This window comes from Pristiophorus japonicus, chromosome 18, assembly GCF_044704955.1.
Source record: "Pristiophorus japonicus isolate sPriJap1 chromosome 18, sPriJap1.hap1, whole genome shotgun sequence".
NCBI classification, from domain to species: Eukaryota; Metazoa; Chordata; class Chondrichthyes; family Pristiophoridae; genus Pristiophorus; species Pristiophorus japonicus.
In genome coordinates, this window is record NC_091994.1 from 98124989 (window position 1) to 98139074 (window position 14086).

Here is a 14086-nt window from a genome sequence, read left to right on the forward strand (position 1 = left end):
CCCACACACACACTCCCCCCCACACACACACTCCCCCCCACACACACACACTCCCCCCCACACACACACTCCCCACACACACACTCCCCACACACACACTCCCCACACACACACACACTCCCCACACACACACACACTCCCCACACACACACACACTCCCCACACACACACACACTCCCCACACACACACACACTCCCCACACACACACACACTCCCCACACACACACACACACACACTCCCCACACACACACACACTCCCCACACACACACACACACACACACACTCCCCACACACACACACACTCCCCACACACACACACACTCCCCACACACACACACACTCCCCACACACACACACACTCCCCACACACACACACACTCCCCACACACACACACACACACACTCCCCACACACACACACACTCCCCACACACACACACACACACACTCCCCACACACACCCAGACAACTCCCCTCCCCCCACCATACACACGCACATGGTAGGAATCGCTCAACCGTGGGCAGGGTTTTGAATTGTCTTATCTGCCATCAGCCTGCGTCGCTGCTGCCAATCCCGATCCCGATCCCGATCCCGATCCCGAGCCCGAGCCGGTGATGCAAACCGACACAAACCCGGAGCCGGCTGGTCGTGGCAGCAGTCCCAGCAGCTTTTTAGGAGCTGTTGGAAATCGGGGAGTGGGGGCGGGAGGTAAGGTTGAGGATGTGTCTCCAACCCTCCAGGAATCAAAGACTAATCTCCTGCTGCAAGCAAAGACCAAGAGAGAGAGAAAAATCATGGGGCCGTTTAAATAAAAAATCATTTTTCTATGACCATGTGTTGTTCTGGAGAGAAAAAGGCTGTTTGACCGGGAAGGGCAGTTGTGGCGGGAGGTCATGTGATCAAACCTCCAGGAATATGGCCAACCAGAGTTGGCAACAGAGTTTGGGGTCTTTCTGAGCTCATCTGACTTCACACCGAGTGCTGGGTTCATATTCCAGCCCAGATACAGCAATTTGCTATTTTTTTGGCAGCAGAGGAAATTGCCAGAAGCCGATAATCTTGCGAACCCGCATTCTATTTCTGTTAAGCTGAATGCACAAGATCGTGCCCCAGGACTCAGTTGGTAACGCACGACCCAGTGTGTTCCTGGGCCATGGGACAGGCACTATGAGAACTACACTGACCTCACCTGGTACGCATTAATAGAACCACCATCTTTGTGAGACAGAGAGAGTGTGTATGTGTGAAAGAGAGAGAAAGGGAAGGCAGGGAGACAGAGAAAGAGGGAAGAACAAAAAGGAGACACAGAAAAAGAGTAAAACTAGGAGAGACCGTGAAAGAATGTATGAAACACAGAGACCGAGAGGCTGTGCATATGTGTGGTGTGTGCCTAGTGGTGTTATGTGTGTGTGTGTGTGTGTGTGTGTGTGTGTGTGTGTGTGTGTGTGTGTGTGTCTGTGTGTGTGTGTGTGTGTGTCTGTGTGTGTGTCTGTGTGTGTGTTGGTGCGGTGTGTGTGTGTGTGTGTGTGTGTGTGTGTGTGTGTGTGTGTGTGTGTGTGTTGGTGCGGTGTGTGTGTGTGTGTGTGTGTGTGTGTGTTGGTGCGGTGTGTGTGTGTGTGTGTGTGTGTCTGTGTGTGTGTGTCTGTGTGTGTGTGTGTGTTGGTGCGGTGAGTGTGTGTGTCTGTGTGTGTGTTGGTGCTGTGTGTGTGTGTGTGTGTGTGTGTGTGTGTGTGTGTCTGTGTTGGTGCTGTGTGTGTGTGTGTGTGTGTGCGTGTGTGTGCGTGTGTGGGTATGTGTGTGTGGGGGGGATGTGTGTGTGGGGTGTGTGTGAGTGTATGTGTACGTGTATGTGTGTGTGGGGTTATGTGTGTGTGGGGTGCGTGTGTGTGGTGGGGGCAAGTGTGGGGTGTGTGTGTGACATCTACCACAGTTGAATAGTCTGCTGGCACTCACTGTCAAGCCTCATGTCAAGCTGAATGCTGAGTACTTCAGTGTGAGTGGATATTAAGTGATTCAAGGGATAAGGGGAGCAGGCGGGAAAGTGGAATTGAGGTAGAAGATCAGCCATGATCTTATTGAATGTCGAGGGGCTAAATGGCCTACTCCTGCTCCTATTTCTTATGTTCTTATGAGTGGCACCCATGGAACGGTGCCCAGCAAGATTAGGGACCAAAATGGAGACCTACTCATGGAGGGAGAGGCTATGGCCGACATACTAAATGAGTATTTTGCATCGATCTTGACCAAGGAAGAAGATGTTGCCATAGACATAGTGAAGGAGGAGGTAGAGGAGATACTGGGTGGAATAAGAATTGATAAAGACGAGGTACTAGAATGGCTGGCTGTACTTAAAGTAGATAAGTCACCAGGACCAGATGGGATGCATCCTAGGACGCTGAGGGAAGTGAAGGAAGAAATTGTGGAGGTACTGACCATAATCTTCCAATCCTCCTTAGAAATTAGGCTGGTGCCAGAGGCCTGGAGAATTGCAAATGTTACACAATGCTACAAAAAAGGGAGTAAAGATAAACCCAGCAACTACAGGCCGTTTAGTTTAACCTTGATAGTGGGGAAGCTTTTAGAAACAATAATCAGGGACAAAATTAAGAGTCACTTGGACAAGTGTGGATTAATTAAGGAAAGCTAGCATGGATTTGTTAAAGGCAAATCGTGTTTAACCAACTTGATCGAGTTTTTTGATGAGGTAACAGAGAGGGTTGATGAGGGCTATGTGATTGACGTGGTGTGCATGGATTTCCAAAAGGCATTTGATAAAGTGCCACACAATAGGCATGCCAGCAAAGTTGAAGCCCATGGAATAAAAGGGACAGAGGCAGAATGGATAAGAAATTGGCTAAGTGACAGGAAACAGATAGTGGCCGATTTTAACCTTCATATTGATTGGACAAAGCAAATTGGCCAGGGTAGCTTTGAGGAAGAGTTCATAGAGTGTATCCGGGATAGTTTCCTTGAACAGTACATTGCGGAACTAACCAGGGAGCAGGCTATCTTAGATCTGGTACTGTGCAATGAGACAGGATTAATAAACAATCTCCTAGTAAAGGATCCTCTAGGAATAAGTGGCCATAACATGGTTGAATTTCATATTCAGTTGGAGGGTGAGAAAGTTGGATCTCAAACCAGTGTCCTAAGCTTAAATAAAGGAGACTACAAAGGCAAGAGTTGACTAAAGTGGACTGGGAAAATAGATTAAAGTATGGGACGGTTGATGAGCAGTGGCAGACATTTAAGGAGATATTTCATAACTCGCAACAAAATATATCCCAATGAGAAGGAAAGACTAAGAGAAGGGATAACCATCCGTGGCTAACTAAGAAAATAAGAGATGGTATCAAATTGAAAACAAGGGCATACAATGTGGCCAAGACTAGTGGGAGGCCAAAGGATTGGGAAACTTTTAAAAGCCAGCAAAGAATGACTAAAAAAATAATAGAGGGAAGATAGATTATGAAAGTAAACTAGCACAAAATATAAAAACAGATAGTAAGAGTTTCTACAGGTAGATAAAAAGGAAAAGAGTAGCTAAAGTAAATGTTGGTTCCCTAGAGGATGAGACTGGGGAATTAATAATGGGGAACAGGGAAATGGCAGAAACTTTGACAAATATTTCATATTGGTCTTCACGGTAGAAGACACCAAAAACATTCCAATAGAGGATAATCAAGGGGCTATAGGGAGGGAGGAACTTAATACAATCACTATCATTAATGAAGTAGTACTCGATAACCTAATTGGACCAAAGGCGGACAAGTCCCCTGGACCTGATGGCTTACATCCTAGGGTCTTAAAAGAAGTGGCTGTAGAGATAGTGGATGCATTGGTTGTAATCTACCAAAATTCCCTGGATTCTGGGGAGGTCCCAGCAGATTGGAAAACTGCAAATGTAACGCCCTTATTGAAAAAAAGAGGCAAACAGAAAGCAGGAAACTATAGACCGGTTACCCTATTATCTCTCGTTGGGAAAATGCTGGAGTCCATTATTAAGAAAGCAGTTGCAAGACATTTGGAAAAGCATAATTCAATCAAGCAGAGTCAGCATGGTTTTATGAAAGGGAAATCATGTTTGATAAATTTTCTGGAGTTCTTTGAGGATGTAACGAGCAGGATGGATAAGGGGGAACCAGTGGATGTGGTGTATTTGAATTTCAAGAAGGCATTCGATAAGATGCCACATAAAAGGTTACTGCACAAGATAAAAGTTCACGGGGTTGGGGGTAATATATTAGCATGGATAGAGGATTGGCTAATTAACAGAAAACAAGGAGTCGGGATAAATGGGTCATTTTCCGGTTGGCAAACAGTAACTAGTGGGGTGCCGCAGGGATCGGTGCTGGGTCCTCAACTATTTACAATTTATATTAATGACTTGGATGAAGGGACAGAGTGTAATGTAGCCAAGTTTGCTGATGAAACAAAGAAACAAAGAAAGCAAATTGTGAGGACACAAAAAATCTGCAAAGGGATATAGACAGGCTAAGTGACTGGGCAAAAGTTTGGCAGATGGAATATAATGTGGGAAAATGTGAGGTTATCCACTTTGGCAGAAAAAATAGAAAAGCAAATTATAATTTAAATGGAGAAAAATTGCAAAGTGCTTCAATACAGAGGGACCTGGGGGTCCTTGTGCATGAAACACAAAAAGTTAGTATGCAGGTACAGCAAGTAATCAGGAAGGCAAATGGGATGTTGGCCTTTATTGCAAGGGGGATAGAGTATAAAAGCAGAGAAGTCCTGCTACAACTGTACAGGGTATTGGTGAGGCCACATCTGGAGTACTGCATACAGTTTTGGTCTTTGTATTTAAGGAAGGATATACTTGCATTGGAGGCTGTTCAGAGAAGGTTCACTAGGTTGATTCCAGAGATGAGGGGGTTGACTTATAAAGATAGGTTGAGTAGGTTGGGCCTATACTCATTGGAATTCAGAAGAATAAGAGGTGATCTTATCGAAACATAAAAGATAATGAGGGGGCTAGACAAGGTGGATGCAGAGAGGATATTTCCTCTCATAAGGGAAATTAAAACTAGGGGACATCGTCTCAGAATAAGGGGCCGCCCATTTAAAACTGAGATGAGGAGGAATTTCTTCTCTCAGAGGGTTGTTAATCTGTGGAATTCTCTGCCCCAGAGAGCTGTGGAGGCTGGGTCATTGAATATATTTAAGGTGGAGATAGACAGATTTTTGAGCGATAAGGGAGTAAAGGGTTATGGGGAGCGGGCAGGGAAGTGGAACTGAGTCCATGATCAGATCAGCCATGATCTTATTGAATGGCGGGGCAGGCTCGAGGGGCCAACTGGCCTACTCCTGCTCCTATTTCTTATTTTCTCATGTAATGGTGAAAGGTTGTTTTCAGATTGGAGGAAAGTACAGTGGTGTTCCCCAGGGGTCGATACTGGGACCACTGCTTTTCTTGATGTGTATTAATGACTTGGATGTGGGTGTACAGGGCAAAATTTCAAACTTTGCAGTTGACACAAAACTTGGAGGTATAGTGAAGGATAAGGATAGACTTCAAGAGGACAGAGACAGGCTGGTAGAATGGGCAGACACGTGGCAGATGAAATTTAATGCAGAAAAGTGTGAAGTGATACATTTTGGTAGAAAGAATGAGGAGAGGAAATATAAACTAGAAGATACAATCCTAAAGGGGGTGCCTGAACAGAGAGACGTGGGGGTATATGTGCACAAATCGTTGAAGGTGGCAGGGCAGGTTGGGAAAGCGGTTAAAAAAGCATACGGGATCCTTGGCTTCATGAATAGAAGTATAGAGTACAAAAGCAAGGAAGTTATGATGAACCTTTATAAAACACTGGTTCGGCCTCAACTGGAGTATTGTGTCCAATTCTAGGCACCGCACTTTAGGAAGGATGTGAAGGCCTCGGGGAGGGGGCAGAAAGATTTACGGGAATGATTCCAGGGATGAGGGACTTCAGTTACATGGATAGACTGGAGAAGCTGGAGTTGTTCTCCTTAGAGCAGAGAAGGTTGAGAGGAGGTTTGACAGAGGTGCTCAAAACCACAAGGGTGATGGACAGAGTAGATCGAGAGAAACGGTTCCCATTGGTGGAAGGGTCAAGAACCAGAGGACAAAGATTTAAGATGATTGGCAAAAGAACCAAAGGCGACATAAGAACATAAGAAATAGGAGCAGGAGTAGGCCATAAGGCCCCTCGAGTCTGCTCCACCATTCAATAAGATCATGGCTGATCTGATCATGGACTCAGCTCCACTTCCCTTCCCGCTCCCCATAACCTCTTCTCCCCTTTTCGTTAAAGAAACTGTCTATTTCTCTCTTAAATTTATTCAATGTCCCAACTTCCACAGCTCTCTGAGGCAGCACATTCCACAGATTCCTCTGAGAGAAGAAATTTCTCCACATCTCAGTTCTAAATGAACGGCCCATTATCCTAAGATCATGCCCTCTAGTTCTAGTCTCCCCCACCAGTGGAAACATCCCCTCTCTGCATCCACCTTGTCAAGCCCCCTCATGATCTTATACGTTTCTATAAGATCACCTCTCATTCTTCTGCGACATAAGAAAAACCTTTTTTACACAGCGAGTGATTAGGATCTGGAATGCGCTGCCTGAAAGGGTGGTGGAGGCAGACTCAAACACGGCTTTCAAAACGGAGTTGGATAAATACCTGAAAGAAAAAGATTTGCAGGACTACGGGGAAAGGACGGGGGAGTGGGACTGGCTGAAGTGCTCTTGCAGAGAGCCGGCACAGGCTCGACGGGCCGAATGGCCTCCTGTGCTGTAACCATTCTATGATTCTATGAAAGATGGCTACAAAACTGAAAACAGAGGGCAGGGGTTAAGAAATGTTCATCGGACTGGCAGGAAGTTGCGAAGTGGTGTACAGTTATTCACCAGAACGACTTGGACTCGGGAATTAGAGCTATGGTGTTGAACATTTCCAGATGTCACCAGATGTTACCCTGGAGGGTAATCGCTAATAATGTGGAGGCCTGCTCCAAAATACAGGGAGATGTCAACAGGCTGGCAGAGTGGGTGGCTAAATGGGGAATTAAATTCAACATAGCAATGTGTGAGGTGGATCATTTTTGGTGGGAGGAATAAAGAGGCCACTTATTGCTTGGAAGGTAAGAAACAAAATGAGGTACAATAACTGAGAGATCTGGGAATACAGATGCATAAATCACTAAAAGTAGCAACACAGTAGCCACGAAGCGTGAAAACAAAGTACTGGAGTTCATTTCTCGAGAAATAGAACAGAGAAGCACGGAGTTAATGTTAAAGTTATAAAGAACTTTGGTTAGACCACACTTGAAGCGTTGTGTGCAATTCTCCGTACTACGGAAAATATATCAAAGCACTGGAGGAAGTGCAGGAAAGGTTCACAAGGATGTTACCAGAACTGAGACAATGCTGCTAACAGGAAGAGCAAGTCGCCTGGACTGATTTCTCTGGAAGAATTATGAAAGGTTCGATCGGGTGGATATGGAGAAGCTGTTTCCACTTATAGGTGAGTGCAGAACAAGGGGTCAGAGAGATAAGGTGGTCACTGACAGATCCAATTAAGAATGTGGAAGAGGTTTCTTTACACAGTGATGAGAACGTGGAACTCACTGCCACATAGAGTGGTTGGAGCAGAGAGCACTGATGCATTTAAGGGGCGACTTGATACATACTCGAGGGAGAAGGGAATAGAGGGATACAGAGGGTAGGGTGAGAAGAGGCGATTAGAGTGGCTAACGTGGTGTATAGAATAGATGGGCCGAATGGCCTGTTTCAGTGCTGTAAATTCGATGCACTCCTGGTACAAAGGGGGGGGTAGCCCTCACAGTTTATTTTGTTATTTAAAAATGAACGTGAGGCTACAGGTCATGGACCAACTGTGCCGGAGGAGTTAATGGTGATTCGGGGATAAACAAACAGAGTAACAGGAAACAGGAATACCACGCTCTGCCCCGTCCCACCCACCGATCCGCAAAACTGACAGCAAGCCTGAATATTCTGAGCATGGGCAGCTGTCCAGCGCCTGGCTGATCATCAGCGAATATCGGAGAATCGTGAGCATCAGGTCAGGGGGTGGGGACGGGATTGATCAGAACCACTGCTCAACAACATCTCCTCCAATTGGTTGGAGGTGTATGGACTATCTGAGCAGAATCCTGATATCACTCTCTCCCCCCGCCCCCCCCCCCCCAACCAATCTCCTACTCAGGGGTGCAACCTTTTGGAGGACGAGGAAGGGGGGGGGGGGAAACAGGGGGCCAAGCATACTCAATTTTTGGAATAGGTTATTAACCCCCCCCTCCCCAAGAGAGCAACAACAACTTATATTTATATAGAAATACCAACAGAAAATGCTGGAGGCACTCAGCACACCAGGCAGCGTCTATGGAGAGAGAAACAGAGTTAGCTTTTCATCACAATTGGAAAAAAGACAGCCACCCGAGTGTTTCTCAGCACTTCCTGTTTTTATTTCGGATTTCCTGTGGCTGCAGTGTTTTGCTTTTGTGCTCTATTTCTTCTTATGGAGCCCGGTGTCAAATTGATCTGTTTTGTTTTATAACACTGATGTGAAGTGCCTTCGGATGTTTTGTTATATTAAAGGCGCTATATAAATAAAAGTTGTTGTTGTATTTTATATAGCACCTTTAATGTAGTAAAACGTCCCAAGTCACTTCACAGGAGCATTATCGGACCCAAAAAAAATTGACACCGAGCCACATAAGGAGATATTAGCACAGGTGGTCAAACCCTTGGTCAAAGAAGTAGGTTTTAAGGAGCGTCTTGAAGGAGGAGAGAGAGGTGGAGGGACAACGAGATTTAGAGAGGGAATTCCAGAGCTTAGGACCCAGGCAGCCGAAGGCACAGCCACCGATGATGCCCCTGAAATGCATCGAGAGGGCACTGAGCACCTCGAGTCTCACCGCTGAGAGCTTGGAGAAATCAAGCGCAGGCAGCGGAAAGAGCATGCGGCAAACCAGTCCCACCCACCCCTTCCCTCAACCACTATCTGTCCCACCTGTGACAGGGACTGTGGCTCTCGTATTGGGCTGTTCAGACACCTAAGGACTCATTTTAAGAGTGGAAGCAAGTCTTCCTCGATTCCGAGGGATGATGATGCCGACAGTGGAGCAAAGGATATTGGGGATGTGCAAGAGGCCAGACTTGGAGGAGTGCAGAGATCTGACAGAGCAAGGGTTGGAGGAGGTCACAGAGCAAGGGAGGGGAGAGGCTATGGAGGGATTTGAGCACGAAGCTGAGAATTTTAAAAATTGGAATGCAGCACCTATCCCTGTGGCCATCCAGCCCCCCCATCTTCCTCCTCCCCATCTCCCCTGCCCCCCCATCTCCCCCATCTCCCTTGAACTCCCCTCTGCCCCCATCTCCCCTGCCCCCCCCATCTCCCCTGCCCCCCAATCTCCCCTGAACTCCCCTCTGCCCCCATCTCCCCTGCCCCCCCTCCTCCCCTGCCCTCCCCATCTTCCCTGCCCCCCCATCCCCCCTCCCCGCCCCCCACCCCATCTCCCCTGCCCTCCCCCCCTCCCCCCCCATCTCCCCTGCCCTCCCCATCTTCCCTGCCGCCCCCACCCACCCCAGCTCTGCTGTGTCCTCTCCTCACCTCTCCCGCAGACCAAACGGAATCAGGCAGGTGATCTGTCCGCGGGAGACACACCGCAACAAATGCCACAAATCCTGTGCTCAGTACAATTTGCTGCCCGAGCAACACAGAGTAAAAGCTGCCCTCCCTCCCCCGGGGTACGAGGCCATTTCTACAGTAATCGCCGGACCCGAAATGCCAACCAACCAGCGGGAGAATGAGGCAAAGTTACGCAACCGTGCCGGGCGAGCACAGAAGCCCTTTCTCCACAACACACACACACACTTGGCTTCTGTGCTCTGTGCTCGCTGAGCCGGGAAGGGTTAACCGGGTAATGAGCCCATGGCCCCTGGGACACGGGAAACATGCATTCAGTCACCTGCAGCAACATCTGCAGGAATGACATTAATCGAGTCAAAACATTGTACCATAGGCAGTGTGCAGCCAAACATCACAACAAAGGGAGCGAGCATTTCGGAAGAGACTCCCGGTGTGCTGGAGAAAGCAGAGGCAGATCCAATAGATCCTCGCTCATTTTTCAGCACTCTCTGTTCTTTCTTTAAAGACTGCTCTCCCGGCTCAACGTGTCCTGCCCCGGAGAAGCCCAGCCCACAGATACCGTTCCGCGCTCACTCAGCCTGTCCCGCAGTGTGTGCTGACCCATAACCGGCTGCCAATTGATGCCAGGCAGGAGCCCAAACTTCAACTCGTCCCCAGGCTCATCATCACTGAAGACCGTCTGCTCCCTCCAAACCCCCCCCCCAATCCAATACCCTCCCCCTCATAAACACGAGCACTAAAGTCTCCCTCCAAACCCCCCCAATCCAATACAGCCCCCCCCATAAACATGAGCGTTAAAGTCTGCTTCCCCCAAACCCCCCAATCCAATACCTCCCCTCATAAACATGAGCACTAAAGTCTCCCTCCAAACCCCCCCAATCCAACACAGCCCCCCCCATAAACATGAGCGCAAAAGTCTGCTTCCTCCATCCCCTCCAATCCAACACAGCCCCCCCCCCCACAATAACGATAAGCGCTAAAGTCTGCTTCCTCCAAACCCCCCCAATCCATACCTCCCCCCCCCCCATAAACATGAGCGCTAAAGTCCCCTTCCTCTATCCCCCCCCCCCCAATCCAACACAGCTCCCCCCCCCACCCCCCCCATAACGATGAGTGCTAAAACAAAATAGAAACACTCCACATTCCACCTCATGCAGTAAAATACAAGCAGTGCGGCTGGCTATTAAAAAAACAAAAGCTAGCATTGCACACAAGGTAAAGCACAATAGCCAGTGAAACATACTGTGGTCTCTCGCTGGTGCCGCTATGTCCATTCCTGAAGTCCGCCTGCTATTAGATTGGTGTGACCGAGCAGCTCATTGATGCTCAGGATTAAGAGAGAGTTGATGTGTGTATTAAGCTCCCTTCTGCCTGTGCCTCTCTCTCGCTCTCTCTCTCTCTCTGCTCCTCTTTTCTCAGGCACAGACACCTCCTGAGCCTGTGCGAGGTTAGCTTAAATTTCATTCATTTATTAACTTGCCTAAGGATGAGCCATCGAGGCGCCCTATCGCCTGCTCGCAATGCTGGCAGGTATCTCTCCCAGAGCGACAGCCAGGGAGGGGGAGGGGTGTTATCCATTAGCTTTGGGGAGGGGGGCGGGGGGAGATTTGGAAGAGAGAGAGAGACTGTTGGTATGTTCAAAGTCTCACAATGCAGGAGATCTTTTTTTCTCTCAATTCCCTTTGCTTTTGCGGTCAATATCCACAGCGATGTGCTGCCAGGACTAGTGCTGAAAGAACACTTCCCCTTCCGACTGCACTGTAACACCACCAGCTAGCCCCAGCCTTTGAAGAGCATCCTGCAACGGTCGCAGAACATTACCGCTTCCCCCTCGCTTCTCCCCCTCCCTCCCACCCCCCCAACCCATCTCTGCCGCTCTTTTCCCCCTCAAACTCTGAATTCGCATCAACAGACAAAAATCCCACCCTGTCCGTTAGACAACCTGTCTACCTATCCCGCTCTTCCCTATCACCATCAATGCTGACTCCACGCCCTCGCCCCTCCCTATCTCTGTAACCTCCTCCAGCCCTCCGAGATCTCTGCGCGCCTCCAGTTCCGGCCTCTCGAGCATCCTCCACTCCCTTCCCCCCCACCACTGGTGGCCCTGCCTTCAACCTAGCCTGGCCCCCACGCTCTGGAATTCCCTGCCCAAACCTCTCCATCTCCTCCTTCAAGACCCTTCTTAAAACTCACCTCTTTGACTTGCATTGGAGGCTGTTCAGAGAAGATTCACTAGGTTGATTCTGGAGATGAGGGGGTTTGACTTATGAGGATAGGTTGAGTAGGTTGGGCCTCTACTCATTGGAATTCAGAAAAATGAGAGGTGATCTTGTTGAAACATATGAGAAAATGAGGGGACTTGACAAGGTGAATGCAGAGAGGATGTTTCCACTCATAGAGGAAACTAAAACTAGGGGGCATAGTCTCAGAATAAAGGGCCGCCTATTTAAAACTGAGATGAGGAGAAATTTCTTCTCTAAGGGTTGTAAATCTGTGGAATTCTCTGCCCCAGAGAGCTTGGAGGCTGGGTCATTGAATATATTTAAGGCGGAGATGGACAGAATTTTGAGCGATAAGGGAATAAAGGATTATGGGGAGCGGGCAGGGAAGTGGAACTGAGTCCATGATCAGATCAGCCATGGTCTTATTGAATGGCGGAGCAGACTCGAGGGACTGTATGGCCTATTCCTGTGCCTATTTCTTAAATTCTTATTTATGTTCTTTCCGTCACCCCTCCTTCTTAAGCTCAGTGACCATTTCTGTCCGATTACGCCTCCGTGATGTTTTTCTGCATTCTTCTATGTTGAAGGCGCTATATAAATGCAGGTTGTCGGGAGTTAAAAGTCTGCGACTAATTCTTCCCTGACTCCCTAAGGCAATCAAGCTCCAGGGGCCCATGGCTGCCTATCTTCTTCTCCTTCTTCTTTGGCAGTTCCTCGGAGTCGAGGATGACTTGCTTCCACACTAATGTGAGTTCCCAGGTGACTATGAGTCCAATGCGGGACCGACAATCTCTGTCACAGGTGGGCAGACAGTGGTTGGAGGGACGGGTGGGTGAGGTGCTTGGGTTGTCGTGCGCTCCTTCTGCTGTTTGCGCTTGACTTCCGCGTGCTCCCGGCGTAGAGACTCGAGGTGCTCAGCGCCTTCCCGGATGCTTGTCCTCAATTTTGAGCCGTCTTGGACCAGGTATTCCCAGGTGTCGGTGGGGATGTTGCACTTTTTCAAGGAGGCTTTGAGGGTGTCCTTGAAGCATTTACTCTGCCCCTCTGGGGCTCGCTTGCCGCGTCGGAGCTTGGGGTAGAGCGCTTGTTTCGGGTGTCTAGTATTAGGCATGTGGCCCGTCCATCGGAGCTGATCGAGCGTGGTCAATGCTTCGATGCTGGGGATGTTGACCTGAGCGAGAACACTGACGTTGGTGCATCTATCCTACCAATGGATTTGCAGGATCTTGCGGAGGCAGCGTTGGTGGTGTGCCATGTCACCGACACACTTTACTAGCCCACAGTGCCTCGATCCTCCCCAGCGTCCTCCTCCCTCGGGATCTCGCCAATGACTTTTTTTTAACCAGTGTACCCGAACTTGCTCGGTTAAACTCGAGTGCAACACATGCAGAGGTCACGTAAGGACAGGATTGGGTTTGGGGTTCAAACTCCCTCCATGGTCGAATATCCTCGGGCCTGCTCCGCCATTCAATCACATCATGGCTGACCACTATCTTAACGCCATCTACCCGCCTTGGGCCCATAACCCTTGATACCTTCTCTAATAAAAAGCTAGTAAAGTCAGGTTTGAAATTCTCAATTGACCCCTAGTTTGCAACAGTTTTTTGGGGGCGAGTTCAGATTTCCACCACCCTTTGTGTGAAGAAGTGCTTCCTGACATCAGCCCTGATTGGCCGAGCTCTAATTTTAAGATTATGCCCCTTGTTCTGGATTCTCCCCTCCAGAGGAAATGGTTTCTCATTATCTAGCCGACTAAATCACGGATTTTCACTTGATCTTAAAGGGGTCTTGTGTACAGCCAGCACCAACCGGTCATACTAACTTCACTCCTGATCTCTTTATGCTCATTCATGTAAAGTACAACAGTCCTTGGAGGACACAGTACAAAGAAAGACTTGCATTTATACTGCGCCTTTCACAACCTCAGGACATCCTAAAGCGCTTTACAGCCAATGAAGTATTTTTGAAGTGTAGTCACTGTAGGAAATGCAGCAGCCAAATATGCAAGAGGCAAGCTCCCACAAACAGCAATGTGATAATGACCAGATAATCTGATTTTGTTAGGTTGATTGAGGGATAAATATCGGCCAGGACACCACGGATAACTCCCCTGCTCTTCAAAATAATGCCATGGGGTGTTTTACATCCAGTTGAGAGGGTTTAATATCTTATCCCAAAAACAGCACCTCCAGCAGTGCAGCACTT